Source organism: Heloderma suspectum, chromosome 3 (assembly GCF_057233095.1).
Source record: "Heloderma suspectum isolate Gila_16-S chromosome 3, 16-S_ref, whole genome shotgun sequence".
Lineage (NCBI taxonomy): Eukaryota > Metazoa > Chordata > Lepidosauria > Squamata > Helodermatidae > Heloderma > Heloderma suspectum.
Window position 1 is genome coordinate 187,332,332 of NC_139460.1, and position 18,075 is coordinate 187,350,406.

The window sequence follows — 18,075 nt, forward strand, 5'->3', positions numbered from 1 at the left end:
TTGAAAATCATCTGTTCCAGCCCACTGTCTTAGCTTAAGCCAAGATCCTTTGAATACAGAAATAAAGAATACACTACAGATAAATTGAATTTAGGAGGTTGGGCTACAATCCTATACTTCTGGTGGCTCCAATGTGGTGCCCACGCCAGACACTTCCCTTGACACCAACAGAGGTGTTCTTGCTCCTCCCAATTTTTTCTGATGTTTTAAAAAATGGTTTTCAAGCCTGGGTGGTGGCAGGGCACATTGGAAACAGAAGCACAAATTTCCAGACGTCCCACCCTCTTCTGTTCCTTTCTCCAGAATGTTTTTGGCCCCCATGTAGGGCCAGAGGCATTCCTAGAAAGGAAATGAAAAGGGTGGGGCAGCCTCTGCCCCCTTCCCCCTGGTCAGCTTATGGTTGTCTGATAAGCTTGGAGAAGGGGAGCTGGAGAAGGCAGCAGGGAGGGTCCGGATGAGGGGGAACTATCTATCATTGGGGGGCAGCATGCCATTGCGGGACTGTATGTGTGGTCTTTGGGGGTGTCTGTGTGTGTTGACCATGTGTGTTGACCGTGTGTGTGTTTGGTGGTGGGGTATGGGGGGGTTGCCTGTTTTTTTGTATGTGTGCACATGTATGTGTGTTGCCTGTTTTTTAAATTTGTTTTTGGAGAGAGGGCTGTCTGGGTTGTGTGTCTTCCTCTGAGCATTAGTAGTTTTTTATGATAAATGTGCATTCTGTGTTATTTGGGGTCAAATAAGTGGTTTGGTATTTGGGCTAAGATCCAGCTTTGTGTTCAGTTTGTTGGTCCAGTAGTATTTTGAGAGTAGCCAGGTCCCCATGGTAGCTGTTTTATGGTGGCGCCCTTGACAGTATCTCAGATTTTGAGATGTGCCCACAGGCCCCAAGGGTTGGGACCTCTGTATACTCATTTACCTGGGAGTAAGTCCCTTTGAACTGAGTAGACATGCATAGGATTGCACTGCATATCTGTTGGGGGCTAGTTAATCCTGGCTCTTTTGTGGGGGTTGCCTTCTTACGGTTGTTTTTTAAAGATTTGTTTCATACTTCTGCAAACTTTGAGGTTCCCCTGAGCATGCTGATACCTCTCTCTTCTTTCTTATTGGCGACATTTTGGCTACATTGTTATCAGCATTCACTTTCTGAGTTTGCTATTATAAGGAATGATGCACTTTATCTTTTTCCAGGGGGTAGCTGTGTTAGTCTGTTGCAGCAAAAACAACAGTGTTGTGGCATCTTAAAGGCTAACAAATTTATTTTGGCATAAGCTTTCATGGACTAGCGCTCAGTTCATCAGATGCATGGAATGTTACTTAAACTTTCAGGTTTTTATACAGCACATATTGTTCAGCAGTGAACAGTTGTTATTATTGGACGACATTTCTTCTCAGAGTTCTGCCAAGTTCACAATTCAAGTTGTTTAAAAATAAGGTGAGATTTTCAGGATGCCAAATTCTAAACCAGACACCGTGTGATTTACTTAATCCTGATCAAACACCATAAATGATTTTTAAAAAGAAGATACTAAGGAACACTTCAGATTTCATTTAGTCTCAGCTCATAGTATCAGTGCTGCCATTGTTGCCATGTAGGAAAGTAGGGTCTTCACTGCCACCATGAGGAACAACTACGGGGCAGCAGGGAGTGTCTCCACGACAACGGAAGGTGAAACCAATGGTGGCTTACCTAGATTTTTCAAGGAGACAGCTTTGGTCCGCACAGGGCTCCACAAATGAGTGCACCGTACCATTCTAAGTCCCTTCACAGGAACATACTTCTGGGTGGGGTGGGGGGATTGGAGTGAACGTCATCAGACTGGCAGGGGCTGATGTGAGAGGCTTCCCCTCGCCACGTGAGAGGCTTTCCCCATCTTTTCTTACAGCTGACAAAGCTGAAAACTATCGAAGCTTTGCATTAATTACTCCAAAGCAAACATTAAAGAAACACAGGTGCAGCCTTCTTTCTTCCCTGAAGCTCCTGATGCTGCGAACGATCGAAGCTTCATATTAATTACTCCCTTACAGCTAAGAAAGCAGCTTCAACATAGTGCTTCACAGCCTTTAGGAGAGTTAACCCTCTGAATACTTGAAGCACTGTGGCTCCAACCAGCCCCCTTTCTAATCCCCTCTCTCCTTTCCACTGAAGCTCCTGATGCTGCAAAGGATTGAAGCTGCGAATTATTTACTTCTGAAAAGGAAGCAAAAATCAAAGACATGCAGCTTCAACATTAAGCCTCCCAAATGCGCTATTTCGATGCAAGGGAATCTCGGTAACTTCTAGAGTGTGCATTTCAGGAACAAGCCTCATTGACTACAATGGGAGTTACTTAGAATCATAGAATCATAGAATAGTGGGGTTGGAAGGGGCCTACAAGGCCATCGAGTCCAACCCCCTGCTCAATGCAGGAATCCAAGTCAGAGCATCTCTGACAAATGGCTGTCCAGCCTCGTCTTGAAGGCCTCCAGTGTGGGAGAGCCCACCACCTCCCCAGGTAATCGGTTCCATTGTCGTATTGCTCTTACAGTCAGGAAGTTTTTCCTGATGTTCAGCCGGAATCTGGCTTCCTGTAACTTGAGCCCATTATTCTGTGTCCTGCACTCTGGGATGATCAAGAAGAGATCCTGGCCTTCTTCTCTGTGACAACCTTTCAAATACTTGAAGAGTGCTATCATATCTCCCCTCAGTCTTCTCTTCTCAAGGCTAAACATGCCCAGTTCTTTCAGTCTCTCTTCATAGGGCTTTGTTTCCAGTCCCCTGATCATCTTTGTTGCCCTCCTCTGAACCCTCTCCAGTTTGTCTGCATCCTTCTTAAAGTGTGGTGCCCAGAACTGGACACAGGACTCCAGATGAGGCCTAACCAGTGCTGAGTAGAGGGGAACTAGTACTTCCCAGGATTTGGAAGCGATGCTTCTATGAATGCAGCCCAAAAGAGCATTTGCCTTTTTTGCAGCCACATCACATTGTTGGCTCATATTCAGCTTGTGATCGACAACAATTCCAAGATCCTTCTCGCTTGTAGTGTGGTTGAGCCACGTATCCCCCATCTTGTAACTGTGCATTTGGTTTCTTTTTCCTAGGTGCAGAACTTGGCATTTGTCCCTATTAAATGTCATTCTGTTGTTTTCTGCCCAGCGCTCCAGTCTATCCAGATCAGACTATCCAGCATTCCCACGGTCTACAAGGGAGGTTACTTGATCAAAAAATGAGATCAGATTTGTCTGGCAGGACTTGTTTTTGACAAATCCATGTGGGCTTCGAGTAATCACGGCATTGTTGTCAAGGTGCTTCCAGATGGATTGCTTTATGATCTGCTCCAGAATTTTCCCAGGGATTGATGTCAGACTGACTGGTCTGTAGTTCCCAGGTTCCTCCTTTTTGCCCTTTTTGAAGATAGGGACCACATTAGCCCTCCTCCAGTCATCTGGCACTGCACCTGTTCTCCATGATTTCTCAAAGATAATAGACAGCCGTTCTGAGAGTTCTTCTGCCAGTTCCTTTATTACTCTAGGATGCAGTTCATCTGGCTCTGGAGATTTGAACTCATTCAAAGTAATGAGGTGTTCCTTGACCATATGCCTGTCGATCTCAAGCTGCAATCCTGCCCCTTCAGCCTGTACTTCGTCTTTGCCAGGGCGCTCATAGACCCTCTTTGGGGAGAAGACTGAGCCAAAGTAGGAATTGAGCACCTCTGCCTTTTCTTTGTCATCTGTTATCGTTTTGCCATCCTGATTTAATAGCTGAACCACCATTTCTTTCCTCTGCCTTTTACTATGCACGTAGCTGAAGAAAGCCTTTTTGTTGTTTTTAACATCCCTTGCTAACCTCAGCTCATTCTCAGCTTTAGCCTTCCTGACACCATCCCTGCAATTCTGTGCTACCTGCCTGTACTCTTCCTTTGTTACTTGGCTTTCTTTCCACTTCCTATATGTGTCCTTTTTTGTTTTCAGGTCATCCCTAAGCTTTTTGTGAAGCCACATTGGCTTCTTCTGTTGTCTTCCACCTTTTCTTCTTGTTGGAATTGCTTGTGATTGTGCCTTGAGAATTTCCTTTTTTAAAAGCTCCCACCCATCTTGGACTCCTTTTCTCGCTAGCATCGCTTGCCATGGGACCTTACTGATCATTGTTCTGAGTTTATGAAAATCAGCTTTCCTAAAATCCAGGGTACGCGTTTGACTACACTCGGCTTTTGCTTCCCTTAGAACCAAGAACTCAAGTACAACATGGTCGCTTTCCCCCAGAGTTCCTGTAACTGCTACTTTATCCACTAAGTCATCTCTGTTGGTTAGGATCAAGTCAAGGAGAGCCGATCCTCTAGTTCTTTCCTCTACTTTCTGTAGAAAGTGCGGAGGAAGTTATCTGCCACACAAGTCAGGAATTTCCTGGAGGGGCCATGTTTTGCAGAATTTGTCTCCCAACAAATATCGGGGAAATTGAAGTCCCCCATTACTACTACATCATGCTTCCTTAAAACATTGGCTATTTGCTTTTCAAAAGTTTCATCCTTGTCTTCTCCTTGATTGGGTGGCCGGTAGTAGACTCCGACCACCAGGTTCCTTTTATTCTTTGCTCCATTTATTTCAACCCAGATGCTCTCGATGGGGCTACCAAGCTCCTCCTCCTGTATTTCTGTGCAGAGATATGTATTTTTCACATACAGTGCAACCCCACCTCCCTTTCTGTTCCTCCTGTTCTTTTTGAACAAGTTATATCCTTCAATTGCTGTATTCCAGTCATGAGAGTCATCCCACCAAGTCTCAGTTATACCTATCAGGTCATAATTTCCCTCTTGTATTAAGAGTTCAAGTTCGTTCTGTTTGTTTCCCATACTCTGGGCATTAGTATATAGACATCGAAGACCATGTGCCTCATAGTCTGGCTTTCTTCCTACATGTGTCTGAAGACTATTATTGGGCGGTTTCAGAGCTGTTCTCTCCATTACAGTGCATGCGCCTATGTCCATTGTTACCCCCAACATTACATCTCCCTTCCCTGTAGGATTCAGTTTAAAGCCCTCCTGATGAAGTTCTTCATGCTGTGGCCAAACACAGTCTTCCCAGCCTTTGTGAGGTGCAACCCATCCCTAGCCAACAGCCCATCTTCCAGGAAGTATAGCCCGTGGTCCCAGAATCCAAATCTCTCTCGTTGGCACCACCTTCGTAGCCAGTCATTCACCCGGAGTATTTTTCGTTCCCTTTCTATCCCTCTTCTAACTACTGGAAGGATGGATGAGAAAACTATCTGGGCCCCAAAGTTCTTGAGTTTCCTTCCCAAAGCTTCAAAGTCTGACGTGATCTCTTCGTAGCTCCGCTTGGCAGTATCATTTGTTCCCACATGGATGAGAAGAAAGGGATACCTGTCAGTGGGCTTTATGAGTGCCTTTCAGTCACGTGACCTTTCAGTCACGTCTCTAATCTGTCCTCCCGGGAGACAACATACCTCGCGAGTCCATGGGTCTTCGCGACATACTTGGGTCTCGACCCCACGCAGCAAGGAGTCTCCCACTACTACCACTCTTCTCTTCTTCTTCTTGTAGGCCTGGGTTTCATCGCCTCTGTTTGACTGACCTTTAGCCTCTTGCTCACTCTCATGCAGGTTCCCCTGTGATTCTTCCTCTGCAGGCTGTCCTCCAGTCTCATCCGCAAGTACCTGGAATCGGTTCCGCAGCTCCACTGCTTCCACTGGTGCAGAGTGGCATCTAGTTCTTCTTCTCCTAACTGTCACCCTTTTCCAAGGAGTATCCTCTATTCCATTTTTCTTCACCTCAGCATTTCCCACTGCCTTATCTTGCTGTTGCTCTTCAAGCTTCTGGTCTGCCCTTTGCTGCTGTAGTTACCCCATTCTGTCCAAGAACTCTTCGTGTTCTCTTATTCCCCAGAGGGTCGACAGTTGCCGCTCCAGTCCACTTACTTTTTCCTCCAGCAGCGTGATCAACTTGCACTTCTTGCAGGTGTAGGCCATGTTGTTCTCAGGCAAGAAAACAAACATTGCACACACATTGCAGGTCACCACCACTGGAGAGTCTTGTCCTTCCATAGCCTCTTTTCCCTTTTTGTGTCTAGCTTTGTGATTGTTCTAGACTAGCCTGTGCCTGCTCCTCTACTCAGTAGAGGTTAAAAGCAGAGTCCCACTGGTGTGAAAGTGTGTGTTACAAGACAAATAAATGGAAAAAAGTTAGTTAAAATAAAAAATAAAAATAATTAAAAAAAATGTTAGGGGCCTCCCCCTTGACCTCCACTGCCGAACTCCCCTGGCCAACTCCTGTTTGCTCCCCTTGCTCGCTTGCTCTGTTCGCTCGCTCTCTGGGAGCTTGCCTGCTTCTGTAGTCCCTGGAACAGCTGGAGCAGCTTGCTCTGCTCTGCTCTGCTCAGCTGGGAGGCGGGAAACAGACTGAAGCTTCCCACCCAGTCAGCTGCTGGGAGTACTCAGGCCACACCCCTCCAATTCAGTTGGAGCTCTCAGAAGCACCTGGTGAGCTCACAGCCAATCAGAAGGATAAAGGGCAGCCCCCTGGGCTTCCTGCAACCCACTTACCTCTTAGCCTCTGTCTCCTTTGTCTCTTCAACCACTGCAACTCCCCTGGCCAACTCCTGTTTGCTCCCCCTGCTCGCTCGCTCTGTTCGCTCGCTCTCTGGGAGCTTGCCTGCTTCTGTAGTCCCTGGACCAGCTGGAGCAGCCTGCTCTGCTCTGCTCTGCTCAGCTGGGAGGCGGGAAACGTCTGAGAAGGTACACATATGTTTGTGCTGGAAAACACAGGGACGGGAAACACAGGGACGGGAAACCAGCCCCCCTTCTAAGCCAATACAACGCAGGGTCGAAGGTGGAAATTAGTTACTGCCAAACAACAATAAACCAAACAATGGAGAATCACAGTTCCAAGATAGCACTTTACAGCCTTTAGGGAATTAGTGCTTTAAAATGTGTCATTTCGATTGAGGGGGATCTCTGTAAATTCTGAAGTGCACATTCAGGGGACAAGCTTCAATGATCACAATGGGAGTTACTTCTGAGTAGACCCTAATTGGTTTGTGATGGGAAATGCTACTTGAATGGGGTCACAGTGAAAGGCACAATCCTGGTAAATGTGGGGATTGGGGCACACAGCAACTATACTGGGAAGAACTCAACTTAAGGAAAAGAATTGGACTTAAAGTAGTCTCAGGAAATCCATTTTTTCTGCAAACAGCTGCGGGATGGCCATGACGTCATGTGCCTTGAACGACCTTGAAAAGGAGCCAGCTTGCAGCAAATTGACTGTGGAGACACCCCCCAAGGGTCAGCAGCACTGAAAGAAAAACTAATAGTATAAGAGCCTAAGAGAGAAGGAGTTGGAGTAAGAGGGAGGGAGAAGGATACAGAGTTGTTCATTCCCCCAAACACTCCTTGCTATCAAAAGGATGCCTCTTTAGCTAACATATTGTGCCAGCCCAAAGCCAAAGTCTCCTGCCTCCCAGCCCCATCAAATTTAAGGTACAGAAACACAAGGTTTAAGAGTCTGCTCAGCACTTAATCCTTCTCTCCAGTATTATAATGTGCCTGTCTGGGCTCTTCTCTCACTTCAACTCCATCTAATAAATCTGATTAATCTTGTCTAAATAAAAGCTGTTCAGGCTGTGTAATTCTGAAGGTGGTCTGTGTGATGATGTATCTGACTGGGCAAATCTGCCAAGTGTAAAGTATAACATCATCCCTTCCAAAGGATAATTCACATAGGGTGTGAGGGGTGGATCCCTCTGGCACTCCAAACAAGAGTCTCTTATATGTTTGTTCAGATATATTACAACACACACACACATGCATTACAAATTTGTTTTCTGAATCCCAAGAGGCAGACAGAGTACTGAATTAGCAACTCTGGAAGCTACCTGCATGACAGAAAAACATCCTTGATGTGGGAAATCCCAGCAAGAAGTCAGCAAAACAACATCAAATAGGACTTACAAGGTTGGTGAGACTCAAAACTCTGAGGAAGAGATTAATACCCTTGGTACTGTATAGTACTTACAAGCCTAATTTTTATTTTTATTTTTTAAATTACATTTCTATACCACCCCATAGCCGAAGCTCTCTGGGTAGTTTACAAACATTAAAACTTTAAAATACAACGTACAAAGTTTAAAAGCCATTTACATAAATAATTATTACCTAGCACAATGTGTTCACATTGACTTGAAATACAAATTCTTGCTCACCTGATAGTCAAGAAGGAAAAAAAGGAGAGGCAGATATCCAACCAACCACAGACCTCTCAAAAGTTTTCCCTTGTGAGCTAGAAAACGAACTCAATATGATTCCAGTAACTGAGCTATACATTTGCTCAGAGGGGCCTCAAAATTATCACTAACCTACTGAACTTTATACTGATTTTCGTTTGAGCAATAGAGTTAAGCAATACAATTCAAATTTAATCTTGGGGGTGAAAGCTGATTAAAGACTCCAGCTAAGATCCTAAATCACACCACAGGAAGAAGAAGAAAAAATAGCAAGTAAAGGTCCCTGAAACAGAGGCCTTTTAAACATCAAGGCATTAATGTTGTATTCAGCACTAATAAAAGACAGGTGCTGTTTAATGACAGACATGCTAATGCCAGCTTCACAAGTGCTGCAAGGAAAACAAGCAAGACTAATCAACAAGACATACAGTTTAGTTATGGCATTTGGACAAAGAATTGCTTACTTACCTTTTCCTTTAACTATCCAAGGTTGCATCACCGCCCAGAAATAGAGGCACAAGAAATGGGTGGGAGGAGTGCTTTCTCAGTATGTTTTGAAGAATGTGGAGGGCCAGTGGAAGGCGCAAACACGCAAGTGAGCATTCATGCTTCAGGCTAGCTTGCTTGCAGATGCAGCTTTCCACCTAAGTCCCCAAGACCTTCTCACAGCTTCTGATCTCATCCACAAAACTGAAAGAGCATCTCGGCAGGCCACTGCTAGCCTCTCTTTCAGACTCTTCTCACTAACAGCCATTCTCTGGCAAGTGAAATGTCAAGAGCCAGGCAGGGGTGGTGTTTGGAAAAGGAGGGGCATGACGGGATAAGAGATTCTCACCATCCATCAACCTCAAAACCTATTCAGCAAGCTGCTTGAATGGAGCCAGCATTTCATTCTCCATGGTAACCAGAGAGGGAAAGAAGATGGGAAGAACTCAAACGGAGGCATGCTAAGAGCTGGTGTGAGGAAAATGGCATTAAGAAAAGGACGGGAGCATTCCAACCCTCATCCTATGCCTTTGGTTTACAAGTAAAGAAAAAGAAAGGTCTCTTTTAGCTTCCACCCTCTTTCTTCCCTGTACCAGAATCCCCTGGGATTCAGGTAAAGCACTTTCCCTGTGGGGAGCAGGAAACAAAGTAATTTTCTGTTCTAACTACTCCTAATGGGAAGCAAGCTGCCCCTTCCACCCGTGAAACTGAAGGAAGAGTGCAACTGCTATTAACTGATTCAAGCTCTCTTCAGGATCAGCATGCAGAAAGGAAAAAAAGAATCCATGTATCACTTAATTTTCAGTAACAGCAGTGTAATGCCTTTGTTAGGTCTTACTAAATTTTGTCAGTTTTCAGCAGAGTTACTAATTTTGCACTTACCAGCCAATAAGCACCAACCAAATTCATATTACGGTGAAAGAGTGGCAGCCAAGCCATGCCTGTGGGTCAGGATCTGCGTTCATTTCATTTTGAACTTGGCTCAGTATTATCTGGTACAATGACCGAAGTGCTCTCAAAGCACAAAAGCCTGAAATGAAGGAAAAGTAGCCACTAAATTCTTAAAAGCCAGGCTTCAACCAGCCCAAGATCATGGGAATCACATGTAGTTTAGTTCTTATTAACATTTGAGACTTGGGTATAAATAGGAATATTCTACATTGAAACCTGAGCAGCCACCATAGGGCCACATGCAAGTGCTTGATTTGGCCTGGATAATCTAGCCCAGGGATAAGCAATCTGGCACCCTCCATATGTTTTGGACTACAGCTCTCATCAGCACTGGGTTGTCTACCCCGATCTAGCCCATACAGCTACTAAGGGTGCAATCCTATGCCTGTTCAGACCAAAAAAATCCCAAAACTCCCAGCATTCCCAAGCCAGTATGACCTTTTCTGTCTAAGCATACATAGGATTGGACTCTAAGAGTCTTAAGGGTCAGGATTAATGCAACACACAAAGGAATTAAAAATACAGGAAATACAGGCTACCACCACCACTGTCATATTGCTACTTTATGTTTTTTTATCAGAGTTCTACTTCCCTCTCACAATCTCAAAGTTTTCCTTTCTACATCCCAGCTACTCTTAATATTGGGACTCAGTTTGGGTTTTGCTCACCCTAGAGTTGTTTATTTGTTTTTTTATTTATTTACTACATTTCTGTATTGCCCAGTGGCCAAAGCTTTCTGGGTAGTTCATAAAAGTTAAAATGCAAAACTCCAACATGATAAAATATAAATTTATTTATTTATATTTAGTTATAAATAGAAAACAAAAGTAAAAAACAGAGTAAAAGCCAGACCAGTGTAAAAATCTAAAAACACAACAACACATTTAAAAACAAAGCTGAAGAACTAAAAAGCCTGGGAAAATAAAAACATGCTGGAAAGTCCACAATGTAGGTACCAGGCAAGCATCTCTGGGGAGGGCATTCCACAACTGGGGTGCCACCACTTGAAAGACCCTTTCCTGTGTTAGACCTCTAACAATTAGCCGACTTAGACAAACCTTAATCAAAGAGACGTTGTGGCGCACAACAGACATGGAACAAGAGTTTTTGCTGAATAAGGCATAAGGTCAGATCCAGACACTTCAGATCCAGATACTAAAGCGTTGATCCATTGATTAGGCAAAATGAGACAATCCAGTTCCCTATTCCATTCCTGCTTAAGACCTTGTATATCATATTTATTCACTAACAGTAAGTATTTATAAACATGTGAACATTGTGAATTGATATAACTGATTAGCCTCAGTAAGTGCTTCCAATAGGAGACTCTGATGCTGTAAAAGTGGAAGGGTCAAATCTAGATTCCTACAAATGTTGCAATTGCAAGTATTGCCATTCAGGACTTATGTTCTGTGTCTACTGGACACCACAACATCTCTATAATAAGTGTTTGTCTAAGTTGGCTAATTGCTGGAGGTGTAATACAGCTAATGCTTCTTTTAACATCTGCGCGTGCCTTGACATCGCACAAAATGCGACGCTAAGTGTGCACTTAGCATCGCACTTGGAGACACACTGAGGTGCACATGAAGACCCGCCGGCCGCCTCTCTAGAGATACTGTCAGGATTGATTCTGAGTGCAGAGAGATAGTTAGAAGTTCAGATTTTGAAGAGGAACAGCCAGAACTGGGGGATGCATTTTCCCAAGCTAGTTCAGATATGGGTAGGCATGCTTCTCAGGTTACTAACTCACAGATGGCCAGGCCTGAAGCTCCCCCCCCCTTGCCCCCCTCTGTGAGAAGCTGGGAGGAGGGAGAGGAGGAGGAGGAGGAGGAGAGTGGGGGCTGTGACCTAAGAGATGCTAGACTGCGGCGCAGAGTGAAGAGGGAAACGTCAGGGGCGGAGCTCAGATGGCCAACCCAGTTAGCGATGCATGAGAGGCGACGTAGGGAAGCATCACTAGAAGGGCGGGACATCACTCCCTAAGTTAGTCTAGCCAGCAAGCCTCACTCCAAACTGCAGGCAACTTCGGTGTTCCCATTTGAATCCCCTGGAAGCATTCCTTTCTAGCCTGAGAGTCTTCGAGGATTTGCATCTGTAATGAACCTGCTGATAATGAATTAAAGGCGTGAGACTGAAGCCTCTCTATTTGTGTGTGTGAGTGCATAAGGAAAGAGCCAAGGGAAATGTGACTGATACCAGCAACCAGTTACTAGCAGCACATAGCAGCAGCAGAGGGCAGAAGCTTTACAGACCAGGAACAAAGGGGAAAATGCAGATCTTATCTGCCCCTTCTTAGCTGTTGCTCTCTCTTTTATGTTGTTTTATATTTTATACAGTCAGGGCCAGAAATACTGGAACAAGAATAACTGTTTTGGCAGTTGGCCTCTGTACACCACCACGTTGAAGTTGAAAGGAAACACACCCAGATGGGAGCGAAGTCAGGACTTTCAGCTGTAATTCAAGGGGTTGGACAAAAGTGGGGCACCAACCATTCAGGAAGTACACCCAGTGGCATACAAACACACCCATCGTTGGTGGCTCATAAGTAATGGAACGAATGGTTGACAAGCAGCCGCATGGCCAGGTGTGGCCTGTTTCCTGCGTACCCCATGACCAACCAAGCAGATAAAAGGCCTGGAGGTGGTTCTGAGTGTTACATTTGCATTTGGTAGCTGTTCACTGGAACTCCCAACATGAGGTCCAAAGAGGTGTCCATGCAAGTGAAGGAGGCCATCATTAGGCTGAGGAAACAAAATAAACCCATCAGAGAGATAGCAAAAGTGGGAGTGGCCAACACAACTCTTTGGAACATCCTGAAAAAGAAGGAATTAACTGGCAAGCTCAGCAACAGCAAAAGGCCTGGAAGACCACGGAAGACAACTAAAGTGGATGACTGCAGAATTCTGCTCATGGTGAAGAGGAACCCATTCACAACGTCTAGCCAGGTCAAGAACGCTCTTGCGGAGGTAGGCATGTCATTGGCAACATCTACAGTCAAGAGATGGCTTTATGAATATAAATACAGAGGCTTCACAACAAGGTGCAAAATACTGGTTCAAGAACTTAAAGGCCAGATTAGCCCTTGCCAGCAAACACCTAAAAAAGCCTGCCCAGTTCTGGAATAAGATTCTTTGGACTGATGAGACCAAGATTAACTTGTACCGGAATGATGGGAAGAGAAAAGTATGGAGAAGGAAAGGAAGAGCTCATGATCCAAAGCATACCACCTCATCTGTCAAACATGGTGGAGGCAGTGTTATGAAACTGGGTCACTGGTGTTTCTTGATGACCTGACTGCTGATAAAAGCAGCAGGATGAATTCTGAAGTGTATAGGGCTATACTTTCTGCTCAGATTCAGCCGAATGCTGCCAAACTGATAGGACGCCGCTTCATATTGCAGATGGATAATGACCCAAAACATACAGCAAAAGCTACCCAAGAGGTTCTCAAGGCAAAGAAGTGGGATGTTCTTCAATGGCCAAGTCAGTCACCTGATCTCAACCCAATAGAGCATGCTTTTCACTTACTGAAGACAAGACTGAAGGCAGAAAGACCCACAAAGGCAGCTGCAGTAAAGGCCTGGCAAAGCATCTCGAGGGAGGAAACTCAGCATTTGGTCATGTCCATGGGTTCCAGACTTCAGGCAGTCATTGACTGCAAAGAATTTTCATCCCAGTATTAAAGGCAATCCTTAAGTTTGAAATGATGTTGGTTTGTTCCATTACTTATGAGCCACCAACGATGGGTTTGTGTGTATGCCACAGGCTGTATTTCCTGAATGGTTAGTGCCCCACTTTTGTCAAACCCCTTGAATTACAGCTGAAAGTCCTGACTTTGCTCCCATATGGGTGTGTTTCCTTTCAACTTCGATGTGGTGGTGTACAGAGGCCAACTGCCAAAAAAGTTATCCTTGTTCCAATATTTCTGGTCCTGACTGTATTTTAACATTTTTAATACGTGCCTGGGAAGTCCATTGAGTAACTCAGGGGGTTGGGGAGGTGCCACCATAACTGTGGTCAAGGGTAGGGGGAGGTATGGTGTTGAGAGATTAACAGGTGAGCTGAGGAGAAGAGGGCCTAGACACCTTATGGCTATCCCCTCTTCTGGTTCTTCCCCCAACCTGATGGTTCTTGGCAACCTTAGCAGCTTGCCCTCGGGTCTGCTGCTGCTGCTGAATACTAGGTCGGTCCAAAATAAATTCTCCCTCTTCCATGATTTGACTGTGGATGAGGGGGCTGACCTGGTATGTATTACTGAGACCTGGGTGGGGGAAATGGGAGGGGTTACCCTCTCCCAGCTGTGCCCGACTGGCTTCTTGGTGCAGCACCAACACCGACTCAAGGGTCGGGGGGGGGGGTTGCCATGGTCTATAGGAATTCAATCCCTCTCTCTAGGCTTCCTACTCATTCTAGTGTGGATCTTGAGCGTTTGTACCTTGCATTGGATACCTGGGACAGATTAGGGATTCTGTTGGTCTACTTCCCACCCTGCTGCCCATCAGACTCCCTGCCTGAGCAGTGGAGCAGTGGTCACGGACTTAGTGTTGAGGACCCCTAGGATGATGGTCCTGGGGGATCTCAACTTCCATGCCGAGGCCACTGTATCCGGGGTGGCTCAGGACTTCACGGCCACCATGACAACCATGGGGCTGTCCCAACATGTCATCGGCCCAAAACATGTAAAAGGACACACATTTGATCTGGTTTTCTTGACTGGGTAGGAGGATGGTGATCTGAAAGTGGGGAAATTAATGTCTGTCCCCTTGTCATGGTCAGATCACTTCCTGCTGAGGTTTAGACTCCTGGCAGCCTTTCCCCTCTTCAAGGGAGGGGAACTATTGAAATGGTCCACCCCCGGAGGCTAATGGATTCTGGCGGATTCCAGAGGGCTCTGGGGGATTTTCCTGAGGTGCCCAGGTTGCTCTGTGGAATGCCAAGATGACTCAGGCCATTGACACAATTGCAACCAAGCGCCCTCTCCCTCTGAGCAGAGCCCAGCTAGCTCCTTGGTATACACCCGAGCTGAGGGCAATGAAGCAAGAGGGGAGACGGCTGGAATGCAGGTGGAGGAAAACTCGTGCTGAGTCTGACCGAACACAGGTTAGAGCTCATTATCGAGCCTACTGGCGGTGAGGGTGACAAAGAGACAGTTCTTTTCCATCAGCATTGCATCTTCTCAGTGTCATTCAGCAGAGATTTTCCGAGTGGTTCGCAGCCTGTTACGTTCTGGACCAGGGAGAGAGACTGTGGAACCCTCGGTTGCATGCTGTGACGAGTTTGCATGGCACTCTGAAGATAAAGTCGCTCAGATTCGTCATGAATTGGACACCACGATTAATGCAGTTCCATTGGTAGAGGCGTTCAGAGCACTGTCTGGTCCAGTCTTATTGGATGACTTTCAGTTATTGAGGCCTGAGGATGCAAACAAGATGCTTGGCCAAGTCTGATTGACCACTTGTGTGCCTGACCCTTGCCCTTCATGGCTTATTATATCAAACAAGGAGGGGATGTCCAGCTGGGTCCAGGAGGTTGTAAATTCCTCCTTGAGAGAGGGAGTGGTGCTGGCCGCTTTAAAAGAGGCGGTAATCAGACCACTCCTGAAAAAGCCTAACCTGGACCCAGGGGACGTTAACAATTATAGGCCAGTGGCCAACATCCCCTTCCTGGGCAAGGTGCTTGGGAGGGTGGTTGCCAGACAAGACGGAGGTACTGTTAGTAGGTGGTTCATCTGCCTGGCTAGGTGGTATTCAACCTGTTCTGGATGGGGCTGCACTCCCCCTAAAGGATCAGGTTTGTAGTTTGGGGGTGGTCTTGGACCTAGAACTGTCGCTTGAGGCAGGTGAACTCAGTGGCATGGAGCACTTTTTATCAGCTTAGGCTGGTATACCAACTACGACCTTATCTGGGCAGAGAGAGCCTAGCTACAGTTATCCATGCTCTGATAACTTCTCGTCTGGATTACTGCAATGCGTTATATGTGGGGCAGCCTTTGAAAATGGTCCGGAAACTTCAGCTGGTCCAAAATAGGGCAGCAAGATTGTTAACAGGGACTGGCCAATGAGCTCGTATTACGCCAGTACTTTTAAAGCTGCGCTGGCTGCCAGTCCATTTCCGGGCCTGATTCAAAGTGCTGGTATTAATATTCAAAGCCCTTAACGGCTTGGGGCCAGGTTATCTGAAGGATCGTCTCCTCCCATATGTGCCTGCCCGGACCTTAAGATCATCCTCAGTGGCCCTTCTCCATGAGCCCCTGCCAAAGGAAGTGAGGTGGGTGGCTACTAGGAGGAGGGCCTTTTCTGCTGTGGCACCCTGGCTGTGGAATGAGCTCCCTAGTGAGGTTCGCCTGGCACCTACACTGTATTCTTTCCAGCGCCAGGTGAAGGCCTTTTTATTTTCCCAAGCATTTTAGCATTTTAGCTTTCTAGACTTTTAGCGTTGCTGTTTTAAATCTGTATTTTAAATCCCTGCATTGGTGCTAGGTTTTATTCTGGTTGCATTGTTATACTGTGGTTTTAATGTTCTGTATGTTTTATATTGTTTTATTGTGTGCTGTTTGGTTTTAATTTTTGTGAACCACCCAGAAGGCTTCAGCTATTGGGCGGTATAGAAATGAAATGAATAAACAAACAAACAAACACCATCCGGCCAAATGAGCAGTCTCTTCTGGCTTGAACGTTGAGATGGTAGTGTTAAACGAAGGTAGAAGGGGTGGACCAAGTTGCAGCCCGACAGACATCTGGTATCGAAACTCCTCTTTCAAATGCCACCAATGTCACTATCGCTCTGGTTGAGTGTGCCTTCATCGAACCAGACAACTCCAAGCCCTGTAGTTCGTAAGACAGTTTAATAGCTTGTACTACCCAAGCCTCTATGCGCTGGGAGGAGATGAGAAGCCCCTTCTTCGATCCCTCATAACAAACAAATGCTTGGATTGATGGAACGCCTCTGTCCTAGGTTTGTAGAATGCCAGAGCACTGAGGACATCTAAGGTATGCAGTGTCTTCTCAAGGACTGTCGAGGGTGAAGCGAAAAAGGCAGGAAGAAGAATATCCTGACCCAAATGAAAACTCGAAATAACCTTAGGCAGAAAAGCAATGTCAGGACGAAGTGCAACTTTGTCCCTATGATATCGTAAGTACGGATCGTCCACCCAAAGGGCACATAACTCTCCAGACCATCGAGCCGACGTGATGGCTACTAAAAATGGCACTTTAAGTGAGAGGAGCCACAGCCCAACATGGAGGCATCTGTCATGACCATCAATGTTGGGGTGGGAAGCTGGAAAGGCAGGCCCTGTAAGGGGTTCAACGACACTGTCCACCTATGCAGGGAAGCCCAGACCAGAGGAGGAGGCCGTATCCTGACTCTGTGGGGGTCTTGGCGTAGATCGAATGCCCTGATGAACCAATTCTGCAACGTCCTCATATGAAGGCAGGCATACGGGACCATCACAGTGGTAGCTGCCATTAATCCAAGCAGTTTCTGTATCGTGTGAGCTTGCATGGTATGGTAGACTAGGTCGTCCAACGCGAACTGCTGTCATACTTGTGCTTGATCTCAAGGAAGAAGCACCCGACCTTCAAGGGAATCTATGGAGGCTCTGATGAATTGAATAACGTGAGCTGGCACCAAAACCGATTTCTTCACATTCACACACAAGCCGAGGTTTTCCAACAAATACAATGTTATCTGGATGGCCTTCTGTAGACGGATCTTTGATTGAGTGACTAGAAGCCAATTGTCGAGGTAAGGATAGACTTGTACTACTTCTCAGAGCCTGAGATGGGCACACACCACGGCCATGCATTTTGTGAAGACCCGTGGAGCTATGGTGAGTCCAAAAGGTCCGTCAACTGTGCAGTGAAGAAAATGTTGGCTGAATTCTTTTATCGCAATGTGAAAGTACGCATCCCTCAGATTGATGGTTGCAAACCAATCTCCTCTCTGGAGCAAGGGTAGGATCGCAGTCAATGTAGTCATTCTGAACTTTTTGGGTGGAATGAACACATTGACCCCTGTGAGATCCAGAATTGGCCGAAGACCACCATCTTCTTTGGGTATTCTTCGGGAATAAAACCCCTCATTCATCTCCCTCGGAAGAACTTGTTGGATCGTGCCCTTTGAAAGAAGATTGTCTATTTCCTCTAGGAGCAATGGAGATGGAGTTGTCATTGCAATGCCTGAAAAGTGTGGGTGGATGTTGAACTGCTGCCAAGCTGGAAAAACAGCTGTGAGACGGGAGCCATAGGGAGGAGAGTGGTCCGGGAGATGAAGTGCCAGAACTGGGCAGTCAGAGACGATGCTTCTTCATGTAATCTGGTCTCCTGCGAGATGATGGAAAACGAGATGTTGAACCAAATTGATGTTTCTGGTGAAAGGGTGGCTGCTGACATGTCTGCCAATCTAACTGAGATGGAGGTTGGT

General features: G+C 46.0%; 1 protein-coding gene across 11 annotated transcripts in view; it reads right to left on the reverse strand.

Moving 5' to 3' along the window:
* Window positions 1-18,075, reverse strand: part of NDST2 (N-deacetylase and N-sulfotransferase 2) — a 178,273-nt gene that overhangs the window by 115,553 nt on the left and 44,645 nt on the right. For 4 of the 11 annotated variants that reach the window (XM_084841421.1, XM_084841420.1, XM_084841418.1 and 1 more), the window contains exon 2: window positions 9,580-9,727. The exons of 6 other annotated variants lie outside the window; for them this stretch is intronic. The gene's annotated coding sequence lies outside the window, so the exon portion shown is untranslated. Of the gene's footprint in view, window positions 1-6,532; window positions 9,728-18,075 lie in introns of all 11 variants that reach the window. One more of the 11 variants, XM_084841414.1, reaches the window with a different exon arrangement.